General features: G+C 46.0%; 1 protein-coding gene across 1 annotated transcript in view; it reads right to left on the bottom strand.

The window, feature by feature from the left end:
• The window catches only part of HOMEZ (homeobox and leucine zipper encoding), a 64,999-nt gene that overhangs the window by 28,589 nt on the left and 9,676 nt on the right, over positions 1-26,734 (bottom strand). The gene's annotated exons all lie outside the window — the stretch shown is intronic.

Raw genomic sequence — 26,734 nt, 5'->3', positions numbered from 1 at the left:
TGGGATGCCCTGGGGCGCTGCAACAACAGGCATGAGCCTTTGAGGCTCACCGCCAGGCGTTACAGTTCTTGCAGGGGGAGGTGAGAAGCACCTCCACCCAGTGCAGGCTTTATTCCTGGCCACAGAGTGACAAAGGCACTCACCCCATGTGGCCAGAAACCTGTCTGGATGTGGCAGGCTGGCAGGAACTGATCAGCCTAACACTGGTGTTTGGACTGGTATACAGGGTGCATCTCTAAGGTGCCCTCTGTGTGCATTTTTCAATAAATCCCACACTGGCATCAGTGTTGATTTATTGTGCTGAGAAGTTTGATACCAAACTTCCCAGATTTCAGTGTAGCATTATGGAACCGTGGAGTTTGTGCTTGACAAACTCCCAGACCATATACTCTTTACAGGCTACCTTGCACTTACAATGTCTAAGGTTTGGCTTAGACACTGTAGGGGCATAGTGCTCATGCAACTATGCCCTCGCCTGTGGTATAGTGCACCCTGCCTTAGGGCTGTAAGGCCTGTTAGAGGGGTGACTTACCTATGCCACAGGCACAGGTTGAAGGAATGGCACTCTGAGGGGGGTGCCATGTTGACTTAGTAAATTTTCTCCCCACCAGCACACACAAGCTGTGAGGCAGTGTGCATGTGATGAGTGACGGGTCCCTAGGGTGGCATAATACATGCTGCAGCCCTTAGAGACCTTCTCTGGCCACAGGGACATTCGTACCAGTTACAAGGGACTTATCTGTGTGCCAGGGCTGTGGCAATTGTGGGAACAAAGGTACAGTTTAGGGAAAGAACACTGGTGCTGGGGCCTGGTTAGCAGGATCCCATCACACTTTCAATCATAACTAGCATCAACAAAAGGCATGTGTCTTTGCATTAGTGCAGATTTACATATATTTCATGAATTCACAAGAATTTACAGATGTAGACCAGGAAATGATACTCCTAACAAATATTTGTGAATTGTATTTTAGCATGAGCAAATATGCATGTGTAGATTAGCTCACGCAAATATATGTTACGTTTACGAGTTCACTTTCCCTCCAGCCATGTTTTTCCCAATCCTGTAAGAAATTCTACTTCTGCCCTTGCCAGGAGTAAATGTCAAACCTTTCCCAGTATGTTAAAAGATTAGAGAAAAGCTAATGAAAACCTATAAAACATGCACGTTAGTAGGTTGGAACACACTCAAAAGGGCATTCCAACTCTGGAAACTTTGCTAACTGCTGCTTCCAGCCCCAGTATGTAGATCTACGGAAAGATGGCAAAATAAGGACATTCCTAGTATTCAAGCAGTAGTATAGTGTTAGCCATGGCATAATCAGAGAGGATATTATCAGATATCTTATATAATGAGAATTCTGCCATAATGTGTCGCCACTCTACATGGCACCAAAGTGACAAGTCATTTATTTTACAGGACAAGTAAATTTAAAAAGGAACATGTCCTACGGCAAGTAGATATTATATTAAATGCCACTACTCTGCTATATTATTAAAAACGAGATTAACAACATTATTCTTGAAAACTATATTACTTACTTGAAAAAAAACAATATTCTTGAAAATGTTATTTCTGCATTCTGATATTTACAACTCAATATTTTGTCCAAATACCTCCTCTTTTCAGCTGTAGCTCTGCCAGGTGGAACTCTATTTGGGGAAACACTATGGGACTACTCTACCTAAGCACTGATCCAGACCCAACCCGGTAGACACCTGGGAAATGTATTTGGGGGTGGGGAGCATCCGTCCTGGCATGGGCAAGAGTCCACCCTCCCCCCTGGGCACATGAGTCTTACTGGCCACAGTGGGGAGGTGATGGGGGCGTTTAACCCGCCCACCCCCAATCTGCCTCCTGGTGAGGCAGAGAGCCCACTAGACGCCACAAATTTATTGGCCATAAAAAGTAGTGCATCCTGGCATCAGGCCAGGATTCACCTCCAATACAGACTTTCTGTTGTCCCTCTTGGGCAGCCAGCTCACTAGACACCAAAGATTTTTTTTTTTTTATTAAAAAAAATTTTTAGAGGGAGATGGAGGTGGCAGCCTGTCAAGGCATGGGGCCATGCCCCATTCACATAATTGCCCAAGTACTCTTTCTGCCTCCCCTCCACAAGAGCTTGATTTTTACAAAGATAAGTGCCAGGGCCATGGTACCACTTAGAGGGATACTGCTGCTTGCACCACATACTGCCCCTGCTGCAAAATGGCAGTACTAATGGCCTGGAAGTTCTGTTATTATTAATTACTGTATATCAAATTGCTAAATTTCTATATTTTCTAGATGATCGCTGTACTAAGTAACACAACTCTGTAGAAGTATATTGTAAGATTTCTTGTGTATGGTAGTTGGAGATTCAGATACTGACATGACGGGGGGTAGAGAAAGGGCTACCTTTACAAATGTCAAGAAGCCTTAGCAAGGGACTGCTGATTATTTTTCCCTGAGCATTGCTATTTGATAGATGGTAGGGGTGAAGGGTAGGACTGTAGTTTCTGTTGCTCAAGGTGAGGAAGTTCTAGGCCAGATCGGTTTGTAGATCTAGCTCAAAGTGCTGCTTGTAAAGACTAACGTCACCATGTTGTGGGTACTCGTTTGGAGCAAGCGCCAGTGCTACTTGTGATGACCATCTCTTTACACAAAGGCAGACGAAGAGAACAAAATCAAACTGGTTTTGCAACTTGAGACATTGGATACGCTCTTCGTGCGGTCACTTGCAGAACTGTACTGGCATTAGTTATTAGTAGGGCTTGCTTATTCCGCATGTTATATAAAAACTACGGAGCTATTGCGTTTAACTTAACAGCTTATAAAGTCACAGAGTGCATAGCATACGAAAAGTCACAATGGAACTTGTGTTTTATCGTTCTGAAAAGTCTGCAAACAACTGCTGATGTACCAACTTCAGTGTCAGGGAATGACATACGTTTCACAGCCCCTCATTTCCACTCATATATGACACCACAGGCTTGTAAAAGCATGGAAATATCCGAAGTGCGTTGTGCATGCATAGTTTGACAATTGCTCTACCTGGTGGTCAACTTGGGAAATTTCTCTACAGTAGCTACTGTAACTCCTACATTAGAGAAACGACAAAGCATGGCTTTGCACAAAGGGAGGCACGGGAAAACACCTGTAACACCTGGGTCACCACCCCAGATTGTGCTTTATAAACGTACACACTAATTTCCTCTCTCACTAGCGAGGACCCGAAGACAACATGAATGTGAAGGTAATGTTTAATAAGCGTACGCTAAAAATATTAAATGTAAACTAAACCGACAACGACCACCAAAATGAGACAAAAGATATGACAATAATCAGTCAACATTACTGCTCTCCTTCAGAAGATCACAGGTGATGCCAGTAACACCGGGCAAATGTGGAGTTTTGGCAAGGATGCCGGGCAGTAGTCTTAACATCACAGCTGCACTTTAGAAATGTAGTAAAAATGAGAGGCTCAACTCTGAAAGATGGATCGAGTTGCAGGATGCTGTATTTCGCACTCTGAGAGCTCCAGTGCCCCTGCAGCACCACTCCAAGTTTCTGGACGATGAACTCAGACACACTGTGTATTTCAGACACTTGGGTCTCCCACAAAGAAACATGGAGGTGAGGAGACCTGCAACAAGAAAATACTACACAGTAAGGTGGAACGGATATGTTCACTGGTGCGAACGGAATGGCTTTCTAGACAGGAGAACAAAATACACCATAGTCATTAGATAACTTACCTCTTAGATGAATGCCTCACTTTTGCATCGACCAAGGCCCACCTAGTGGCCATTGTGGCATACACTAGGGGCCGACGGGAATAAGCTTCTTTGCTCCGTCTAGGAATATCTTGATTGTAGGTATAATAATAAATGAATTAGCTCCAGTACTCTCATTTATCAGAAAGTTAATATTAGTGCGTAGTCAGCTAATGAAGAGCATTTGAGCTTATCCATAAGGCAGAACTCAAGTTTTTGACATTTAAAACTCTTTTTTTTTTAATAACTATCATCTCTCTGCAAAGAGTCAGTGAATTACAAGCACTCTCCACGTTGGAATCTTACTTTCAAATACACACGGACTAAGGAGCTATGAGAACAAATCCACATTTGCTCCCTAAGTTCATGAATAGCGTGCTACTCGTGAAAATGCGATTCAACATCTCGTCAGGGGTAGTAAGTGCTATATAAATACAACTACAGTACAATTGTGTGTTCTTGTTTTTCGCAAACTGTATTTTCATTTTAAACTGTACATTACAACAAAAACAAGAGCATGTCAGTTACCATTATAGTAAAGAACTAGCAAACAGTGGAGACTGGAGCATACACCGCAGGGCACCCAGAGTCAGAGAAGAAACACAGAGCCATCACCCCAAGCAGGAATCAAAGATTGTGCAGGCATTTGCCCAAGGGCTCTCTGGGGTTTTCTCTGCAGCTACAGCTGCTGCCAACCCTCAGACAGATTTCTGCCCTCCCGGGGTCTGGGCAGCCCAGTCCCAGGAAAGCAGAACAAAGGATTTCCTCTGAGAGAGGGTGTTACACCCTCTCCCTTTGGAAATAGGTGTTAAGGGCTGGGGAGGAGTAGCCTCATCCAGCTTCTGGAAATGCTTTGAACGGCACAGATGGTGCCCTCCTTGCATAAGCCAGTCTACACCCGTTCAGGGAGCCCCAAGCCCCTGCTCTGGCGTGAAACTGGACAAAGGAAAGGGGAGTGACCACCCCAGGGGTGGTGCCCAGAGCTCCTCCAGTGTGTCCCAGACCTCTGCCATCTTGAATGCAGAGGTGTGAGGGCACAATGGAGACCTCTGAGTGGCCAGTGCCAGCAGGTGACGTCAGAGACCCCTCCTGATAGGCTCTTACCTGGTTAGGTATCCAATCCTCCTCTGAGTGCTATTTAGGGTCTCTCCTGTGGGTTTCTCGTCGGATAACGAATGCAAAAACTCACCAGAGTTCCTCTGCACTTCTCTCTTCGACTTCTGCCAAGGATCGACCGATGACTGCTCCAGAACGCCTGCAAAACCGCAACAAAGTAGCAAAAAGACAGCAACATTGTAGCGCCTAATCCTGTCAGCTTTCTCAACTGTTTCCTGGTGGTGCATGCTCTGAGGGCTGTCTGCCTTCACCCTGCACTGGAAGCCAAGAAGAAATCTCCAGTGGGTCGACGGAATCTTCTCCCTGCCAACGCAGGCACCAAACTTCTGCATCACTGGTCCTCTGGGTCCCCTCTCATCCTGACGAGCGTGGTCCCTGGAACACAGGAGCTGGATCCAAGTGACCCCGACAGTCCAGTGGTCCTTCTGTCCAAATTTGGTGGAGGTAAGTCCTTGCCTCCCCACGCCAGACAGTAATCCTGTGTACTGCGTGAACTGCAGCTGCTAGGGCTTCTGTGCACTTTTGCAAGACTTCCTTCGTGCACAGCACAGGTCCCCAGCACTCCGTCCTGCATTGCCCAACTCGCTGAGTTGACTTCCGACTTCATGGGACCCTCTTTTGTTGTGCTGAGACGACTGCTGTGCTCAGATCTTCTGAACGCCTGTTCAGGTGCTTCTGCAGGTGCTGCCTGCTTCTGCGTGGGCTCTCTCTGTTGCTGAGTGCCCCCTCTGTCTCCTCCTCCAAGGGGCGACCTCCTGGTCCTTACTGGGCCCTGGCAGCACCCAAAATCCTCAACCGCGACACTTGCAGCTAGCAAGGCTTGTTTGCGGTCTTTCTGCATGAAAACAACTCTGCATCCTCCAGCACACTGTGGGACATTTTCTGACCAAAGGAGAAGTTCCTGGCACCTTCCGTTGTTGCAGAATTTTCGGCTTCTTCCACCTAGAGGCAGCCCTTTTGCACCTTCATCCGGGGTTTAGTGGGTTCCTGCCCCACCGGACACTTGCATGACTCTTGACCTTGGTCCCCTTCCTTTGCAGGTCCTCAGGTCCAGAAATCCGTCTTCAGAGCTTTGCAGACAGTTCTTGACCTTGCAGAATCCCCTATCTCGACTTTACTGTCTTTCGGGGGTAGTAGGGTAACTTTACTCCTACTTTTCAGGGTCTTGGGGTGGGGTATCTTGGACACCCTTAGTGGTTTCTTACACTTCCAACGACCCTCTACACACTACACTAGGCCTGGGGTCTATTCGTGGTTCGCATTCCACTTTTGGAGTATATGGTTTGTGTTGCCCCTAGGCCTATTGTCTCCTATTGCATTCTATTGTGGTCTACAGTGTTTGCACTACTTTTCTAAGTGTTTTACTCACCTGATTTTGGTTTGTGTGTATATTTTGTGTATTTTACTTACCTCCTAAGGGAGTATACCCTCTGAGATACTTTTGGCATATTGTCACTAAAATAAAGTACCTTTATTTTTAGTAACTCTGAGTATTGTGTTTCTTATGATATAGTGCTATATGATATGAGTGGTATAGTAGGAGCTTTGCACGTCTCCTAGTTCAGCCTAAGCTGCTCTGCTATAGCTACCTCTATCAACCTAAGCTGCTAGAACACTACTAATCTACTAATAAGGGATAACTGGACCTGGACCAAGGTGTAAGTACCACAAGGTACCCACTATAAGCCAGGCCAGCCTACTAGAGCCATGCCAAATGGAGAAAGGCCATCCCTATCAAATCACATCTAGCACAGCAATCACATTCCCTCAGACCAAACCAACACAGGCTCATGGGAGTATAGTAAGCATGTTGGAGGAACCTAAAATGCATAATCCAGAGCCTACCACTAGAGGAGGTAGAAACAGTTGGGGCACACCTGCATTTCCACAACTCATCCAAGGTCGCTCAGCCAAACTCTTCTTCCCATCTCAATCTTTCACTCTGGGACCCTAGAGTATCCTTATGGCCAGGAGGATAGATCACAGTGATCAAATGTTTGGTGGAAGTGGCATCCAGCAGCCTCTTTAGGGTGGCAAAGGGCTCTGCATGGAATACCGCAATCATCAGTCTGCAGCTACCCCGAAGTTGATGATACGTGAAATTTCAAGGGGAATCCCCTATGTAGTGTGCTAAGGAGAGGAAAGAGTCCCCTTGATATATGTTCTTGTAACAGGGGCTTGTATCTCAGTATAAAGCAGGGAGAGTAAATAAAGCCTGTGCTCACTCTCCTGCACAGCCTTTCTCAAGTCCTGGTCGTGCTTGCAACATTAAATGGATATATTGCAAATTTAGTCTAGGGAGTTCCAATAAAATTGGGAAGAGGCACATGCGTCATACAATCTACTTCCACAGCTAGGTGGAGAAGAAAGGGCGACAGATGATACCAAGAGATAGCAAAGTGTGCCTGGGTGCATAGGTAATCAGTTCCAGGTCAATGGCCTCAAATCCTACCATGTGAAATGGCAGTGCCAGCCCGACCAGCTGGGCCATAAGCAAATAATGCAGCTGTTAGTGAGGAGGAATTCTCAAGAGTAAATAAAGCAACATCTGCAGCAGCACAATCTCAATAAAACCTATATGATGCAGCGACAGCAGATGTGATATCAGCAGGTAACTTGGTCATCAAGTGTGCTAAGTGCAGTACCATAGTTTGCATGCATCCTCACCGCCCTATAACAATGTTTCCAAATTTCCAAGTAGAGGTAGGCGAGCCAGATAATTCATGGAAAAGAAGAGCAAAGCCAGTGGTCCGACTTGGCTTAAGTGCCTAAATACGAGCCAAGCCCACAAAAATCAGCACAAACCATACACTAAGGAAGTGGAATGCGAAAGTCGGCCCCCCACCTAGGCAAGTATAGGGTGTAGAGGGGAGCTGGGAGCACTAGAAAAGCCCAAAGAGTGCTGGGGGGCCGGAGCTTCAAGATGCATGAAGATCTTGGAGGAAGGATGCAAACAAACCTAGGCAGCTGCAAAAGACAAGGTGCTTGGGGGTACTGTCTTGCGTGGGAAGGCAAGGTCTTATCTCCACCAAAGTTGGACAGCTGGAAGAGAGGACCATCGGGACCATTCCAGTCCACCACCCGTGATGCAGGATCCACGCAGCTCAGCATGAGAGGGGATCCACATTGCCAGTCGTTGTCGCAGTTGGTGCCTGCAGAAGCAGGGGAGTGACTCCTTCACCCCAGGAGAGATTTATTCTTTCTTCTGATGTAGGCTGTCCTCAGAGGATGCATGACTGGGGAAATGTAGCAGTTGCTGGAAGCAGCCAGAGACACAATGTTGCAGGAATCTTGCTCCTTTGTTGCAGCTTGTAGGGTCCTGAAGAATCCAGATGCAGTTTCTTCGGTCAGAAGTCGAAGTGGAGAATGTAGAGGATTCCTGCTGCAGTCTTGCAATCTGAATCTAAGAAACCACCCAAAGGAGAGACCCTAATTAGCCCTCAAAGAGGGATTGGTCACCTAACCCGGTAAGCATTTATCAGGAGCAGGCTCTGACGTCACCTGCTGGCACTGGCCACTAAGATCCTCCCAGAGTTCCCTGCCCACCTTGAATCCAAGATGGCAAACCCAGGGACCCTCTGGAGGAGTTCTGAGCTCCACCCCTGGAGTGGTGATGGACACGGGAGTGGTCAGAGCGCTCCAGAGCAGGGACTGGGGGTCCCTGAACCAGTGTAGACTGGTTTATTCAAGGAGGACACCAAATATACCCTTCAAAGCATTTCCGGTGGCTTGGGGGAGGCTACCCCTCCCAAGACTGTAACTCCTATTTCCAAAGGTAGAGGGTGAACAACCCTCTCCCAAAGGAAATCCTTTGTTCTTCCTTCCTGGGCTAGAGCTTTTCAAGCACCAGGAGGGCAGAAACCTGTCTGGGAGGTGGCAGCAGCTTGGGCTGCCTGGAAACCCTGAGAAGGCTGTAATGGCAGTACTGGGGGTCCTCTAAGGAGATCCCAGAGTGCATGTGATCATACAACCAATGCTTGCAAAATCATTGGGGGATAATTTCAACATGTTTGATACCAAACATGCCTATGTTCGGAGTTACCATTATGTAGCTGAACATAGGTAGAGGCCTATGTCCAGTACAAGCATAAAATGGCATCCACACATTCACGAAGTCTGGGAAAATGGGCCTTGAGTTCATGGGGGCTAGTGCAGGTGTGCCCTCACACACAGGTACTTTGCACCCTGCCCTCTGGGCTAGAAGGCCTACCATAGGCGTGACTTATCAGTGACCTGGTGTAGTGAAAAATGGCAGTGAAAGGGTGCTTGCACCTTTTCACGCAGGCTGCAATGGAAGTCCTGAAGAAGCTTTTGCATGGGCTCCCTTATGGATGGCAAACTATATGCTGCAACCCATAGGGATCCCCTGGAACCCCAATGCCCTGGGTACCTAGGCACCATATACTGGGGACTTACAATGGAGCATCAGGGGTAAAATACAGTGATAACATTAACCAACAACTAAACTGAAGGGAGAGAGCATAACTACTGGGGTCCTGGTTAGCAAGACCCCAGTAGACACAGTCAAACACACTGACAAACAGGCCAAAATAGGGGGCTAACCAAGCTAGAAAGAGGCTACTCTCCTACAGTAACTTGTTGTTTCATCCCCTCCCCCCATCTCCCGGGTATTCCCTCCCACTCCCTTCCTTTGACCACCTGCACTCGCCCACATCACTAATTTAGCAGCATCTGCATGAAAACAAAATCGCCACTCCATGACCCCACTGAAAGCTCCCACTTCCTCCCCGTGTGGTGCTTTCAGCAAAGGCTGCATCCCTACCTGTTCCCATCCCCCATGTACTCTCACTGTTGTGAGAGTGTCTGGGCTTCATGTTAGTGAGGTCTTTTATTTTTTTTAAGAGTTTACACATAATGCTGGTTTTCACAGCCTGAGAAAATAAACACAGTGTTAAAACTCTATATTGTCTCTTGGCCACATGTGTCTACAGGCAAAGTATTTGTGTTGCTGTTTTTTAGAGTATTAACACAACGCTGGTTTTCAGCCAGTGGAAACCAACGCAATGTTAAAAACTCTATAAAACAGCAACATGGATACGTTGTCTATTGGTAAGATGTGCCAAAAGATAATGCATCAGTTTTAAAAAACGGTTGACTTTCTCAGCCTCCAACAGTTGACCACCTCCAAGAGGGAGTGGTTGAGCTCGGCTTGTGTAGGGTTTGAGGTGAGGGTCCAAGGGGACCCTGAGCTGAGCCGGATTAGGGCATCTGGCTCAAGCTTTCAAGAGATCATCAACTCTATTCCCAAGTATTTAAGTGTGTCAGTACACCAATTCATTGCTCATTGGGAAATCCGTCACAAATTGTGTTGTGTTGGCGGGTAGAGAAATATTTTTGACTTCCCCGTTTATACCGACACCAGAGAGAGTCCTAAATGTTATGAACTCTTGCAGGACGGCATTCAAACACAGCCTAGGCCTGCTTGTCAGACTAAGAGGTCAGAATCCCCATCATATCCAAGACCGGCATGGTGGTACATCACAAGCTTAGTTGTTTAGTGATGCTTGCATTCAATGTTTTTTACCCAATTGAATGGTACTCGTTTCATCAATCCTGGAATGATGAAAGGTCAAGATGGCCCAGTCAAGGCTGAAACCTGTGATCTCTATGATACAAACTCTGCTATAAGCGTTGCACTCTCCAAAGCTATATGACAAACAAGACAGTGCAGAAAAGGACACAAACAAAAAAAATAGAAGCAAACAAAGACATACCTTTTAAACTGAACAAGCAATGGCAAAGCCTTGCATTTGCGAAAGCTACTGGCTTTGTCAATGTTTTTAGCCATGTTGTATGTACACTAGTGAGGCGGCTGTGTCACATGGCTAAACATTTGAAAAAAAAGTGCTACTGTGTGACCAACTTTAGCAGCGTCACACCGCTTTATTTCCTGAATCAAAGTACAAGTAGAGAAAGGACACTAATAAAGCAATTCATCAGATCTTGGTACATGCTCCATCAATGGGACAAACACGCAAAGAGAAGGTGAAATCTGCATAAGCTGACCAATATGAAGCAGGGAAATGAGAGCGACGATGAAGCCAATCAATGGTTAGTAACAAAATATCTTGCAGGCGGCGGCGCATTCGTTGGCTCAGGTGAAGCTTACAAAGGCATAAAACCTTTGGGATGCACAGAAATGTCAGTGTTATTTGACTGCTGAGTGTGCCTTGAATGACTGATTGGTCCACCAGTGTTTGGGTGCACTGTGGCATGAAGGTGTCAGTGTCTTGCGACTGGTGGTGTTTTAATCAGTATTTTGTTGCAACAGGCCATGATCAAGTGTTTGCATGAGTGTTGGGTGGGTGTAGAGTTATTGTAGTTACTCATCTGCGTTCTGCCAAGCAGGGGTTATGGCAGTCAGTGCACCAGTGCATGTAAAAGTGCCCTGTGGGTGCAGATAGCTGGATATGACTGATAGGGTGAACTGTTTGTCCTATGTGTTCAAAGCTGCGTTGTTGTGGTAGGTAGCATGTTAGTGTGTGACAAAATGTCACGTCTGTGACAAGACACATTGTGTACAAGTAAGAGCACCCTGCGGGTGCAAATCGGCTTGTGTGCCAGGGGATGCTTTGCGTGCTTACTGTGTCAAAGAAGTACAATCTCATATGGCTGGCAGATTTACTGAAGTGCCCTGTGTTGGTGGTGCGGCACTTATAGTATACCAATGGATGGCAATGTGCCATGGGGCCAGGTCTCCTAGTGTTGTGTAGCCATTTTAGTTATAGCTACATACACGTTATATTAGCACGCTAGGCCTGCCACTGTGCACTTTAACCTAGATATATTTTATTCAGCTTCGTTTATTATTTTATTGTTTTATTTTTCTCTATCTAGCTGTTCTTTGCCTAGGCCAGCACTGCGATCTTAAACAAGACATTTCTTTCACTCTGTGCTTCTCTCAAGGCTGCAGTAAGATAGGTTGCCAGTAAACATGGTAACACTTTGTCTCTGGTATTCAAAGAAACATACACATCCTTACGTAGGGACATTTTCTCAGAACATCAGCTGCTTTATTATAAAAACACTTCTCTGCCCCATACACGTTAGAGGGAGATTCCAGCCAGATGACCACGACTGTATGCTGATTTCTGAACGCTTCGCTTTACTTGAAGGGCAGAAATAGAGCTTAACATGCTGTGCTCTAATATAGCCTAGGTAGGAATTATAGTAGTGACTTTAGTGACAATATGGTAGTGTTATTTTTATGCTTCACTCTTCTTGTCACCATTTCAATCCTGTCATGCTTCATCATCCTGGTAACTGCAGTACATGCTTTATTATCAAAGATGCAGTTGCTTCATTAAAACCTTATTGAAACATAGACTGTCTCTCACTGTCCTTGTATATGTGAGACTAATGTAACTAAGAGAAACAGATGCGATCTGAGTGTCCACAATTTCCTTGAGGAGTCAATTGTGTCATGCGCTCGGCTGCCCAATCATCCATACTCTAGGGTAGAGATAAGGCATCGCTAGTTAGCCAGAGCAAAACCTGAATTAGGCCGACAGGTGTCACCTGTAGTGGGTTAGACTCAGTCCCCCAAACCGTAGGCGATTCGGCTGCTCAAATCCAGTAGTCTCATTAGCATAATGAGAGCCTACGCGGCACTAGAACTGGCCAAGGTACTTGCATGCCCTTTCGCAACTAGTGTGGCTAGTGATAGTTTGACCAATGCAGATGGCATTGCTGCTGGGCCTCACTGGCATGGATATCATGGTACATGACTTACACCAGCTCGGTTGTCTCCTCATTGTTTCTAGGCTTTTAAGAGAAGGTCTAGCAGTCGCAAAGCAACAGGATTGTAAGAAGGGACATGTAAGGGATTAGAAACAAAGGCAGCCATCTGGGTGCGGGGCATCATGGAAGGTGTGTGTGTGTGGAGAGGAGAAACGCAGAAGGAGTGGGAAATAGAAGCAACAGATGACAGGTAAGAAGAGTGTGGGTGGGAGGAAGCAACACTGAGGGCGGGGTTAGGAAGAATTAACAGAGAGAGAGCAACATGGAGTAGACAGCTGAAAGCATATGGGTGAGAAAGTGACAGGGGAGGACACAAGAGTGAGAGCAACATGAAGGGGGTAGGGTCAACCACACGGATGACATAGAGCAACAGGGTGTCTGCAAGGGGTGACAATTACACAGGGAAAAAGCATGCACTCTCACTGAGTGATTAACATAAAGGAAAACTGTAGTGCTTGAAAAGCACGCAGTGGAAGCACAGAAGCTAGTCAATCAAAAGAGATGGTAAAGAAGCTATGCTTCATGGGAGGGACAAACACCAGATTGAGAAGCTGGGACACGAATAAGGAGGCAAATGAGAATGAAAGGAAAGCCAACCAATGGTAAGCAATAGGCGGGCTCCAAGTTCTGTATGTTTCTGGTAGGCTCACAGTATGTCTGTCGCAACCAGACAGCTGCGCTATACGGTAGGCGTGACCTCAAAATTATTTTAAAATATAAATTCAAAAGGGGGGTGACGTGGTTGGCCTAGGCATCTGGCTGTAACTCCATGCCTTAATCAGCTTAACAGTCTTCTCCCTCCACCCAATCTGCACCCAGGTGGCAGAAAGCTTACCTATTACTAGTCTTTCTGCTTCTGCTATCCTATTAGACACAACTGAAGTGTTTGACACTGTGTCCCATGCCCTGTTGCTCAAGCGTGAGTACGACTGCGGCCAGGACTGGTCTTGCTCCTTCCTGTCTGACTGCCCTTAATTCATATGCATAGGCCATTTCAATCTAACTGTACTGACAACACCTGCAGAGTATCCCACAGCTACTCACTGAACCCTACCTTCTGACTGTCCACATAGCCTCCCTCTCGCCATCATCAGATCCAGAGGCTTGGAAGTCATCTTGTGTGCAGATAATACACAGCTAATCGTCTCACTTTCTGAGGAACTCACAGCATGCAATCAAACTTCAATGCTCACATGTGATATATAGCAGGCTGCATGCAAGACAGTTAACTAAAGCTTACAAGAAATAAGACTAAATTGGTCCTGTTTGGGAAGAACATTCCATTGGTCCAGAGAATAGTCGCACATCAAGGTAGGTCCCATCCCATCCCATTGCCAGCCTCTTAGCTCAGAAATCTTGAAATCATAATTAGCAACCAATTTTGCATGGCCAAGCAAACCTCAACTGTAGTGGCCTACAGCTTTGGCCAAATGAAACTGTGCAGAACTTTCTCCTGGCTGCCTATTCACACCCATAAAACCATCATTCATGCTCTTTTCACTAGCAGAATGAACTACTAGAGTGTGATTTATGTGAGCATTTCTGAACATCTGAGGAAGAGGCTTTAAGCCGTTTAGAACATGGCTGCCAGACTGGTACCTAAAATGTCTGCGTGTGCGCCCACACACCAACTTTAGAATCTCCACTGGCTCGAGGTACACAAAGCACAGCTTCTAAACTCTTTTGACACACCTTTAAAGCCCCTCCGCAACGTTGATACCAACTACCTAACAGCAATTTCATTCCTCAACAACTTAAGGGCCCTTCTGTGCTCTTCCCTTTTTCTAGCCCACTTCCCACATATCCTTCTACCATGCTCAGGACCAGGTTACAAAGCAGCTGAACAAATTTCCTCTTAAACTTAGTTCCACCAGTTTGTTTAAAAAAATCTAAGAGAACTGTTCTTCTTCACACTCAATTCAATGCAGTTTCCTCCCTTCAGCGCCAGGATAACTTTTTTTGGGTGATACATGCGTTCCGCAAATCAAGCTAACATAACAACTGCCCAAGCCCTCCCCCAGGGTGAAAGCCTACTAAATAGCAAGGAGATTAAAAAATATATATTATTATTATAATAATGGGTTGGCACATCCTGGCATCAGAACTTCTAAAGGTCCAACAATCTTTCTGCCCCCCCTACATCTTGGGCATAGAACATACCAAGCAGAAGGAAATGTGTATGCTTTGGATTCCTTTGGGCACAGTTGTGGAATATGGGCCAGCAAAGAGGTGGCAAATCCCATTTTCTCTTGCTTGCGATGGTGAATGGTCACACTATTTTGGGTCTGGATCAGGTGGAAACCATAGAACTCTACAAGGGCTGGGCATTCTTGAAACCCTGAGACCCAGAAAAATCCAGGATAGTGTAGCTTGTGTGGATCCTGCTACCTTTTCATACCTAGGAACCATTCAAAATCTCATGATACCTGGTTTGATTTGTTCTTGTTGTAGGCAATAGACCCAGCCACGTCAGTGAGGACCGGTTTTAATCTGGAAAAGTGTGGGAACACTGGGTGACAGGAATTTTGTGGCTACCCGTAGAATGCACAACTTTCATTCACAGATGTGTGAGGAAAATGTGTGGTTTTGATGTCTCCAAGGTGCGTTTTGTGGCCTTTCCTGTTGTAGGCATGAAGTCCATCCACACAAGTGGGGATACCATCAGGGGCATAGCCTGGCCATTAAGAGTGTGGGTTTCAGGTTTTCCAACAGTCATGCTGGTTAAAATACATTATATGAGATGCAGTGCAGGAGGAGGCAATGTAAAGGTAGAGTGGTGCAGACTGTTAGAGGAACTTAAAACTCAAAACGTTTGTAAAGTAAACCATTTTAAAGCCCTTTAAAACAGAGACAACAGTGTGTGTGTGTTTTGTATGCATGTGTATGTGTAAAAATCCCAAGTGAAATCTGACAAACACCTCACAATAACCATCTTAAAGCACCTGCACCCAACAATTTACTGGAGAAGCAACAGCCAAACCAACAGGTCTGTACTTGGCTGCCATCCTTTTGACTTTGCCAATGCTTGTTTTTGCAAAACTTTATTGTTACAGAAGCTGGCAGGCCAACATCATGCTAAACAAATAGATAAAAGCAAAAATGAGTTTCTGGTCTCAAACAGCACACATTGTCACAGTAGACCATAGGAAACTACTTTATGTGTGGTTGTGCTTCTTGTGGAAGGGCAGAATGCAGTCTGTTGGACCCGACTCTTTCTGCAGGGTCATGCCCAAACTTTTTGCTTTCCTCCTCCTACTTTTTGCTGAATTTGCTAAGCATGGTAACATTGGCTTATGACCAACTGGGATATTTAGTTTACTTATAACGTCCCTAATAAAGAGCAGTACATGTGCCAGGGGCCTGTAAATTAAATGCTACAAGTGGGACTGCAGCACTTGTTGTGCCACCCATTTAAGTAGCCCTTTAACCATGTCTCAGGCCTACAATTGCAGAGTGTGTGTATGCAGTTTCAAGCTACTATTTTAACCTGGCAAAATAAACCTTTTGCCAGGTCCAAGCCTTCCTAGTTAATACATATAGGTCACCATAGGGTGGGCACTAAACAGCCCAGAGGGCAGTGTGCAATGTACGTAAAAAGTAGGACATGCACCTTTAAGTTTTACATGACTTGGTACTGAAGAGTCTCACATTCGTTTTTCACAACTACAAGGCCTATTTCTCCAGCAGGATAACATTGGGATTACCTTATTGCACTTTATAAGTGTAGTCCCCAATTGAGAAGAGATAAATCTTTCAAGTGTGGTATCTCTAGAATCACAATTTAAAATTCTAACATAGGGAAGTTAGATTTTAAATTGCAGTTCTGAAAATGCCACTTTTGGAAAGTTGGCATGTTCCTGCTTGAGCCAGTTGGTGCCTGCAGCCTGTCTCTGATAACATCTGGGGCAGATGACAGTTGAGCCCCTAGTCAGCCACACAAAATGGAAGTTTAGGTGTGCCTTAATGGACCATAACTGGCAGGATGGGAGGGAGGGGCTGGACCCAGCCTCACTTGCACCTGAACAGGCTGTGTTCTGTCCCCACACAAAGGGCTGCATACCCCCTGTAGCAAGTCTGGAGTCACGGCAAAAAGGGGGGACCTCTGTGCACTTCGGAATCATGTCTCTGAAATCTCCTCTACTTCAAAGGCACCATCTGTATAAGTACTGGACCTCTGACACCAGCACTTCAGTACACTTCTGGACCTGTGGATACTCTTCCAGGAAGAAGGACTGCTGTGATGCTACAAGGACTGTCACTCTGATAGACAGCTACTCTGCTCGACTCCTGCTCTGATGACCTGCTGACCTCTGCCTGGGTGAGAAGGACTGAGTCTGCATCATTTGACCCCAGAACCTATAGTGACTTCAAGCGCTACATGGCTGGCCTCCTGATCTGAAGTCTCAGGGACATTAAATACTTCCAACCACTTTGCTTCTGCACCTACACTCATTTGTGAGTCTATCCTGTCAAGTGGTACCACCATAGTCCTGGACCCTTGGAAGTGGTCCTAAGGTTTTTTCTCAGCAGAACCAATGCATCCCCTCGGGTGAGCGGCACATCTTCGAGCAAAACTGATGCATCGCTGTTGTTGCGTGGGTTGGGCCTTTCACAACAAACTCTCATCGCTACCGCATCCCGCATCTTGGGTTCAACACATCATGACGCATTTCCCGTCGCAACATGCAGCAGATTTAGAAGCAGCAAACTGTCATTATTTAATGATTTCTATGGTCTTTCTATGTGGGCTGCAGAATGCCTTGTTGCACCATGATATCACCATCCCTGGGGTGGCATTAGTTTTTGGCGCTGCCTCCGATTTACGATTCCTTGTAAATCTAGGGGAATGTCAAAAGCTATAGGTGTTGTAGTAGAATGCCCACAGCAACACCCATTGACGCTCTGGTAGCACTAGGGTCATGTAAATATGGCCATTAGTTTCTATGAATAAACCCGGAGCATTCCATATACATTAACCCCTGACAAATTCAGAATGTTGTCCGGTTTTGAGAAATGTATAGCCTTCCAGTTACACCCAAGGGTTTTACACATGTTTCCACTGTAAACTACAAGTAGACTGAAATAATAATAATAACAACAAAAATAATAATAATAATAATAATAATAATAATAATAATAATAAAAATCTCTAGTAAAATTGATTACCACTTAGAAAAATGCAAAATCCCTGGCCATTTTTTTATTTATTTTTTACAACACATGTCTCTGAAAGCTGGTGATCTCAGAACTGCCAACTTTTTTTGGTGCCATATTTTAGGGAAAAAAGCAGATTCTTTGGTGCATGGCACATGTTTCCCATTACAAAAAAAAGGGAAAATTTCTATGCTATAGTTTGGGTATTTTCCCAGTTCTCTCCAGGGGAATCCACAAACCTGAGATACAATTAGAAATCTCAACATATGAGGAAAGAAATCTGGCCACTGTACCTTGTGAGGAGAAAACGTTTTGACATCTTAAAAATGAAGTGTCCTATATATAAAAACAAGTCTCTGCACTAGGGTGGGAAAAGACTCAGCAGTTAACAGCATTTCACCATGACTTCTGGCTTCAGATTTATGAGTCACAACTCAACATATTACAGTTGAGCAGCAACATCATTTTTAGGGTCGAGTCTGCAAGTGCATGGACTGGAGCATGCATCTCGTTTGCAAGACTCAGTTGAGTTCAGTAAAGGGCATGGAGCCTGCATGTCACTTACCATTTGCTGGCTTGCGTGGCACTTGTCTTTACAGTTTCATAATTCATCTCTGCAAGGCAAGCATCAGTTCCGCACTGATTGATTCAACTTAATCAGTGCCCGTCCGCTGTTCCCAACGTGATTGAGGTGTGGGTGCTATTCTCAAAAGATGACAATTATCTTCTTTGAAATATTGCAAACCAACATTGTTTCTTTATTATGTGTGATTTCTGAAATGATGCATTAAGATGTAATCATGCAGTACACCCCAATCACCCCACTACAATTGCCTGACTCCAATCCACCCCACTTTTACCCCACACCCATCCAATCCACTCCAACCCAACCCACTCAACCCAAACCAATCCACTTCAACAACCCACCCCAATCTAATCTGTCCCACACCAATCCAAAACAACCTTCCCCACTCCAATTCAAAACCCATCTGCCCCACTCCAGTACGGCCCACTCCAATCCGCACTATGTTCATCCAAAACAACCCATCTGCCCTACTCCAATCAAAGCAATCTATCCTACTCAAATCTGTCCCACTCCAATCCAAAAGAATGTGCCCCACTCCAGTCCAAAACAGTTTGTCCCACTCCAATCCAAAAGCAAGCATTTGTAATGCAATGGGTCTCACATTTGCTTGAGTTGGCGCAAATGGCATTGTAAACTCATAACTGGACTTTTGCTGCCAGATAAATTGGTCAACTCTTCCTCATAATTTCATCTTTTCCTGTCATATAATTCCAGTGGCCCTCCATATAACTAAAGCACTTCCATTTACCTTCTTCCTCTATCTGCAGCAAAAAAATGAAAAATGTTGCCACTTAGCACCCTGATTTAAACCTTCTGTGCTAATTCCAATAGAATACCACATTCACCACCTCGCCATCAGAGTTGCTGGCTGGCTAACTGAATTCCCCCAATAAAATCACAAGACAGCCACAGAGGAGAAATAAACTAGAAAAGGTCACCCAAACATATCAAAGGTGTTCAAACAGTCATAGTGTAATAAGGATGGTAAATTGGTCTTAACTGTGGTCATAATTGTAATAAGGAGATATTATTAAAATATATACAATTATCATATAAACCTTTATCAGAAATAACCTCTTGGCACTACACTGTAATGCTCAAAACAGCCCCAAGAGGGCACCATAACAAAAATATAATTTGCATGAAACATGGTCGTGTCCTCATATTGCTAGCCCCTAGAGGGGATAAACCCATAAAATAAAACAAAAACAGGAAAAAGTAATGCAGTGTAACCATATACATAGCCCCTAAGGGGCATGTTTAGGGCTAGCAGGCCTAATGCAATGATATTACAAACAAGGTCTTTAAAACAAAACTTCTCGCAGCTGTAAAACAAAGCCTGTAGCTGTGAACAAGCTTAAAAGACACAGAATGGTGAGAGGTGTTAATTATTTTGGTGTCTCCGCGAGCTAGAGGTGGTGTAGACAGAATGAGCACACTGTAGTCAATGTTTTGAAGGTGATCGCATTGTCCTAGGACCAACACAGACTGAGTTATGGGCAAACATGTTTTGTAAACTTGATGCCCTACAAGTTGACATGCCATGAATATTTTAATATGTTGATATGGCTACAATGCTTAGAATACCCCCTAGAGGACACCACAATGAAAATAGTATTTGTAAGAAATGTGGTCATGTAAATAGAGTGCATAGTGCGCAATATATATTCATGAGTAGCAGGCCTATGACAATGATATTACAAACAAGGCCCTTAAAAACACAAGCTATTCCCAGCTGTAAAACAAAAGTTCAAGCCATGGGAGAGCTTAAACAGACACTTGGGGGTCAGTCATTCTGACCCTGGCGGCCGGTGACCGCCAGGGTCACCGACCACGGGAGCACCGCCAACAGGCTGGCGGTGCTCCCTCGAGCATTCTGACCGCGGCGGTTCAGCCGCGGTCAGAAACGGAAAGTCGGCGGTCTCCCGCCGACTTTCCGCTGCTCGGGAGAATCCTCCATGGCTGCGGAGCGCGCTCCGCAGCCATGGGGATTCTGACACCCCCTACCGCCATCCTGTTCCTGGCGGGTCTCCCGCCAGGAACAGGATGGCGGTAGGGGGTGCCGCGGGGCCCCTGGGGGCCCCTGCAGTGCCCATGCCAATGGCATGGGCACTGCAGGGGCCCCCGTAAGAGGGCCCCACAAAGTATTTCAGTGTCTGCAAAGCAGACACTGAAATACGCGACGGGTGCAATAGCACCCGTCGCACCTTCCCACTACGCCGGCTCCATTCGGAGCCGGCGTCCTCGTGGGAAGGTAGATTTGCCCTGGGCTGGCGGGCGGCCTTTTGGCGGCCGCCCGCCAGCCCAGGGCAAATCTCAAAATACCCTCCGCGGTCTTGCGACCGCGGAGCGGTATTTTGTTGGGGGTAGACTGGCGGGCGGCCTCCGCCGCCCGCCAGTCTCGGAATCACCCCCTTAATGGTGGGAGGGCTTATTATTTTGGGGTCCCCAGTAACCTAGTATAGAGACCCGATAATGTAGACTGAAAGGGCATGTTGTTGTGAACATTTTGGTGGTGGCGCCATTGTCCTAGGACAACCACAGGCTTATGAGCAAAAATATTTTGTAAAAGTAATGTCCTGCAAAGCATTATGGGTTGAGTTTTCCAGAGTGCAGTGAATATTATAGTATTGCGGAAGAGCCAATTTCACTTTGAGTTTTTCTGTTTTATGTAGAGCATTCATCAATTTTAAGTTTTTTAAGGGGAGAGCAACAGTAAATTACTCTGATTAGGTAACTGTGGACAACGTGACCAGCACTCCAATACCGTTGATTGAGTTCACACTGTTGCGCCTGTTCGGGCTTTGATCACCATGGCCACCATGCAGCTCAAAGGGAGTGACAAAAGAATTAGTTTGCCCATGCTAAAGTATATCAGAAATCGTGCAATCATCCATGTAACAGGGGCAGTCTGCAAAGTATGATAAAAACAACCTCAAGGCGGGCCAAACGTAAAGCATTTACCAATGACATCAAGGGATTTTTTTAAAGGCAAGCCCACGCGTGGTTAAAAGCCCACAATACTTATAACAGGTCAAAGCGCTTGCGCTTCACATAACAATATGCCTCACTCCAGGACAATCCACCCCAATGCCATCCAATCCATCCCACACCAACCCACCCCAATACAATCTATCCTACTTCAATCCAATGCACTTAAATCCGCCCTAATACATTCTGCCCCACTCCAATTTAAAACAATCTCCCCAACTCCAGTCTGACTCACTCCAGTCCAAAACAGTCTGCCACACTCCAATCCAAAAACAGTCTGCCTGCTCCAATCTGCCCTACTCCAATCTAAAATAACCTCTCCCACTCCAATCTGCTCCACTCCAATCCAAAACAACCTGCCCCACTCCAATCTGCCCTACCTTACTCCATAACCTGCTGTACTCCATCTTGCCCCACTCCAATCCCAAGCACACTCAAATCCAAAACAATCTACCCCACTCCAATCCAACAAACTCTGGCCCAATTCACTCCCCTACAATCCACCCCACTACAATCCAGTCCACCACACCAATCCAATCCACCCCAGTCCAATGTAACCCACTCAAATACAACCCATCTCACCCCAATCCAATACACCCCACCCTACCCACTCCAGTCCAATCCCACTCTCCCCACTTCAATCCAACCCACTCAAGTCCACTGCTACCCGGTCCAACTCACTCCAATTCACCCCAGTCCATCCCACTCCAATGCAGTCCACTTTAATCCACCCCACTCCAGTCCACATTAATCCTGTCTCCTCAAATCCAATCCACCTCACTCCAAAACACCTTAATCTACCCCACTTCAATCCAATCCACCCCACACCAATCCGATCCACCCCACTCCAGTTCAGTTCAATCTAACATACTACAATACAACCCAATCCATCACAATAACTTCACTCCAATCCACCCCACCCTAATCCAATCCACTGCACCCCAATCCAATCCACCACACTCAATCCAATCCACCCTAATCCACCCCACTCAATCAATCCACCCCACTTAAACCAATCCACTCCACTCCATCCTAATCTGATCCAGTCCAACTCAATCAAATCCAATCCACCTCTCCTCAATGCAATCCACCTCAATGCGATCCACACCAATCCACCCTACTCTACCCCAATCCAATTCACCCCATTGCAGTTCATTCCACCGCACTCCAACCCACTCCAATCCACCCCACACATCCCAGTTCAGTCCACCCAACTCCAATCCATCCAACCCACCGTAGTCTAATCCACCTGACCCTGATGCAACCCACCCAACTCCAATCTACCCCACACCAATCTAATACACCCCACCCCAACAGTCCACCGCAAATGACTCCAATCCTTTCCTTTTGCAGCCCACCACACCCCAATCCAGTCCACCGCCACCCCATTTCAATCCACCACACTTCAATACCTTCCACTTTACTCCAATCCAACTCTATCTCAAACCAATCCACAACACCCTAGCTCAGTCCATCACATTACAAACCATCCATACCACCCCACTCATATCCACCCCACTCCTATCCACCCCAGTCCAGTGACTCCAATCCACTCCACGCCATTCAAGCTAATCCACCCCATTCCAACCCAGCTCTATCACTCCAATTCAAACTGCTCACCCAAACCAATCTAACCCACCCCACTCAAATCCACCACAATCCCATCCGCCTCACCCCATTTCAGTCCACTTCACTCCAGTCCAATCCACCCAACACACATCTAGTCTACTACATTCAATCCACCCTACTCTACCCCCGATCCACTCCACTACCTCAATCCACTCCAACCCACTCCATCCCACTCTATGTCATTCTCTGCCACTGGGCAACTGAACTCTACTCCCCTATATTAACAACAACCTACGACATTCCATCAAATCCACTGTAGGACACTCTACTCCCCCACTCCACACCACTAACTTTTAGCCATGCTGAACAGAAGCCACTATGGTGTACAACAATGCCAAAACACATTGTCAAACCAAAAAGCCCTTGTACAGCTGGGACCTACTGGCTTTGCTAATGCTTGTTTTTATTGCATGTAACTAGAGACATCACAAATTAACCTAATAAGAAAATCATAGATAGGCATGCATACAAAGATCACAGATTCCAATGTATTACATCAGTTCTAATGTTGCTCTGAACATCAAGGTTGCTGTAGAGGACAAGGTATGACACCTCTTTGAAATAAAATGTTTGAATAGCCTTTGATTTTATTTACACTCTGCATCATACACCCCAGAAAATGCCCTTGTCCAGTCTCAAAAGAATTATGGCAATTTCACTTACTTAGCAGCACCTGAAAAATATGATACCATGAGCATTCTCAGGTCACTCCATTAACTACATGTTAGAGCATGGTAGACTCATCTTTTCTTTTAAAAAAACAACAAAAATAAAAAACAAGGCAGCCGCATCTTTTCTTTAAAACAAAAAAAGTTATCTATAAACATACATTTACAGGGACTTTCGGACAGCTTTCATCTGGCTTATTCAAATGTCATTCACATTTTGCTACCGCCCACCCTGCATTCAACATGAGTTAAAGGGTGAGCTCACTTCAGCCGTTGCACCTTTTCACTGTGAATGACAGAGTTTTGCTTGTGGCATGTGCAAATCAAGTGAAAAATAGTATGCTTCAGTGCCAAGGTTGGTGGACCAACATCTGTTTTAATTTAATTTTGTAATGGGTCATTTTATTTATTTCTGTGTAAACATGCAGACAGCATTTTTTGACGATTTTTATTTTACATGTTTTATGCCAATTACATGTGTTTGGAAATAAAAATAAAACACGCCTTGGCAAAGCCAATAGGTCTCACCTATACAAGAGCTATTAGCTTTGGCAATCTGTTTTTGCTAAGTTGTACACCAGTGTAGCTGCTGTTCAGCATGGCTAAAAGTTGGTGTCCTAGAGTGGGTTATGTTGGTATCGAGTGTCGTAGAGTGGAGCAGAGTTGAGTATGGGGGAGTAGAGTTCAGTGGCAGAGAGTGTTGTAGTTTACAGTGTAGTGGAATGGGATGGAATAGGGTGGAGTGGGTTGAGGTAGTGGGGTGGACTGGATTCGAGTAGGGTGGCCTGGATTCAAGTGGGTGGAATAGATTGGACTTGAGAGGGTGGATCAGGCTGGAGTGAGAGGACTAGGGTCGGTTGGATTGGGCTAGGGTGGGCTGAAATTGACTAGGGTGGACTGGAGAGGGGTGGATTGGACTGGAGTGGGGTGGAATGGACTGGGGATAGACTGGAGTAGGGTGGGGTTGACTGGAGTAGGGTGGGTGGATTGAAGTTGGATGGATTGGTGAGGGTGGACTGGATGGAGTGGGGGTTGGAACAGACTGGAGAGGGGTGGGTGGATTTGCGTGGGGTGAACTGGATTGAGTGGTGTGGTGTGGATTGGATTGGATGGGTGTGGGGGGGGGATCAGGTGAGGTGGATAGCAGTGGGTGACCTGGACTGGGGTGGATTGGATTGGGGTGGACTGGATTGGATTTGAGTAGGCAGGATTAGAGTGAAGTGGGGTGGACTGGAATGGAGTGGGGTGGATTAAGATAATTTGGAGTGGGGTAGATTTAGGTGCAGTGGGGTGGAGTAAGGTGGGTTAGACTGGAGTGGGATGGGTGGATTGGAGTGGGGTAGATGTGGTTGCAGTGGGGTGGAATGGATTTGAATAGATGGACTGGGCTGGATCGGAGTGTGGCGGACTGAAGTGAGTGGGGTAGATTTGAGTGGGGCAAATTGTTTTGGATTGAAGTGGGGCAGAACATTTTGGATTGGAGTGGGGCAGATTGTTCTGGACTGGAGCAGATTGTTTTGGACTGGAGTGGGGCAGATTGTTTTGGAGACGGACAGATTGTTTTGGATTGAAGAGGGGCAGGCTGTTTTGGATTGGAATGAGGCCAATTGTTTTGGATTGAGTGGAGCCAATTGCTTTGGATTGGGGAGGTGCAGGTTGTTTTGGAGTGTTCTGGATTGAAGTGGGGCAGGTTGGAGTGGGGCAGATTGTTTTGTATTGAGTGGGGCAGGATGTTTTGAACTGGAGTTGGGCAGATTGTTGTGGAATGGAGTGGGCAGATTGTTGTGGACTGGAGTGTGGCAGAATGGAGTATGACAGATTGTTTTGAATTTGAGTGGGGCAAACTGAAGTGGGCCAGATTGTTTTGGAGTGGAGCAGGGCAGACTGGAGTGGGGATAACTGGAGTGGGTCATATTGTTTTGGACCGAAGAGGGGTCTTTTGGAGTGAGGCCAATTGTTTTGGATTGGAGTGGGGCACATTGCTGCCAGTTTGGGATTGGAGTGGGGCAGACTGATTTAAAGTGGGGCAGACTGGAGTGGGGTAGGGCTGATTGTTTTAGACTGGAGCATAGCAGGTCGTTTTGGATTGGAGTGGGGCAGATTGTTTTGGAATGTTCTGGATTGGAGTTGGGCAGGTTGGAGTGGGCAGATTGTTTCGGAATGGAGTGGGGCAGATTGGAGTGGGGGGCGACTGTTTTGGACTGGAGTGGGGACAATTGCTTTGGATTGGAGTGGAGCAGATTGTTTTGGATTGGAGAAGGGCAGATTCTTTTGGATTGGAGCAGGACAGGTTGTTTTGGATTGGAGTGGAGCACAATGTTTTGGATTGGAGTGGGGGAGATAGTTTTGGGCTGGAGCAGATACTTTTGGATTGGAGTGGTGCAGATTATTTTGGATTGCAGTGGGGCAGATTGTTTCGGATTGGAGTAGGCCAGATTGTTTTGGATTGGAGGGGCAGATTTGAATGGCACAGATTGTTTTGGACTGGAGTGGGGCAAGTGCGGAAGACTGTTTTGGATTGAGGTGGGAAGATTGTCTTGGATTAAAGTTGGGCTCGCTCTGTTTGGGCCAATCGTTTTGGATTGGATTGGGGCAGACTAGAGTGGGGCGATTGTTTTGGGTTGGAGTACGGCAGATTGTTTTGGGTTGGAACTGGGCAAAGTTTCTTTTGTATTGGAGCAGGGCAAATTGTTTTGGATTGGAGCGGGCAGAGTGTTTTGGATTGGAGTGGGGTAGATTGTGTTGGATTGGAGTGGGGCAGATTATTTTGGAGCGGGGTAGGGCAGATTTTTATATATGGAGCACAGCAGGTTGTTTTGGATTGGCGTGAGGAAGGCTGTTTTGGCGTGTTCTGGATTAGAGTGGGGCAGATGATTTTAGAGTATGGCAGGTTGCTTTGGATTGGAGTAGGAAGATAATTTTAGACTGGAATAGGGCAGATTGCTTTGGACTGGAGTGGGGCAGATTGGAGTGGGGCCTACTGTTTTGGATTGGAGTGGGAAGATTGTTTTGGATTGGACTGGAGCCGAGTGTTTTGAAATGGAGTGGAACAGATTGTTTTGGAATGGAGTGG

Source organism: Pleurodeles waltl, chromosome 6 (assembly GCF_031143425.1).
Source record: "Pleurodeles waltl isolate 20211129_DDA chromosome 6, aPleWal1.hap1.20221129, whole genome shotgun sequence".
NCBI classification, from domain to species: domain Eukaryota; kingdom Metazoa; phylum Chordata; class Amphibia; order Caudata; family Salamandridae; genus Pleurodeles; species Pleurodeles waltl.
The sequence above is the reverse complement of the archived record's forward strand: the minus strand, read 5'-3'. Positions and strand labels throughout refer to the sequence as shown.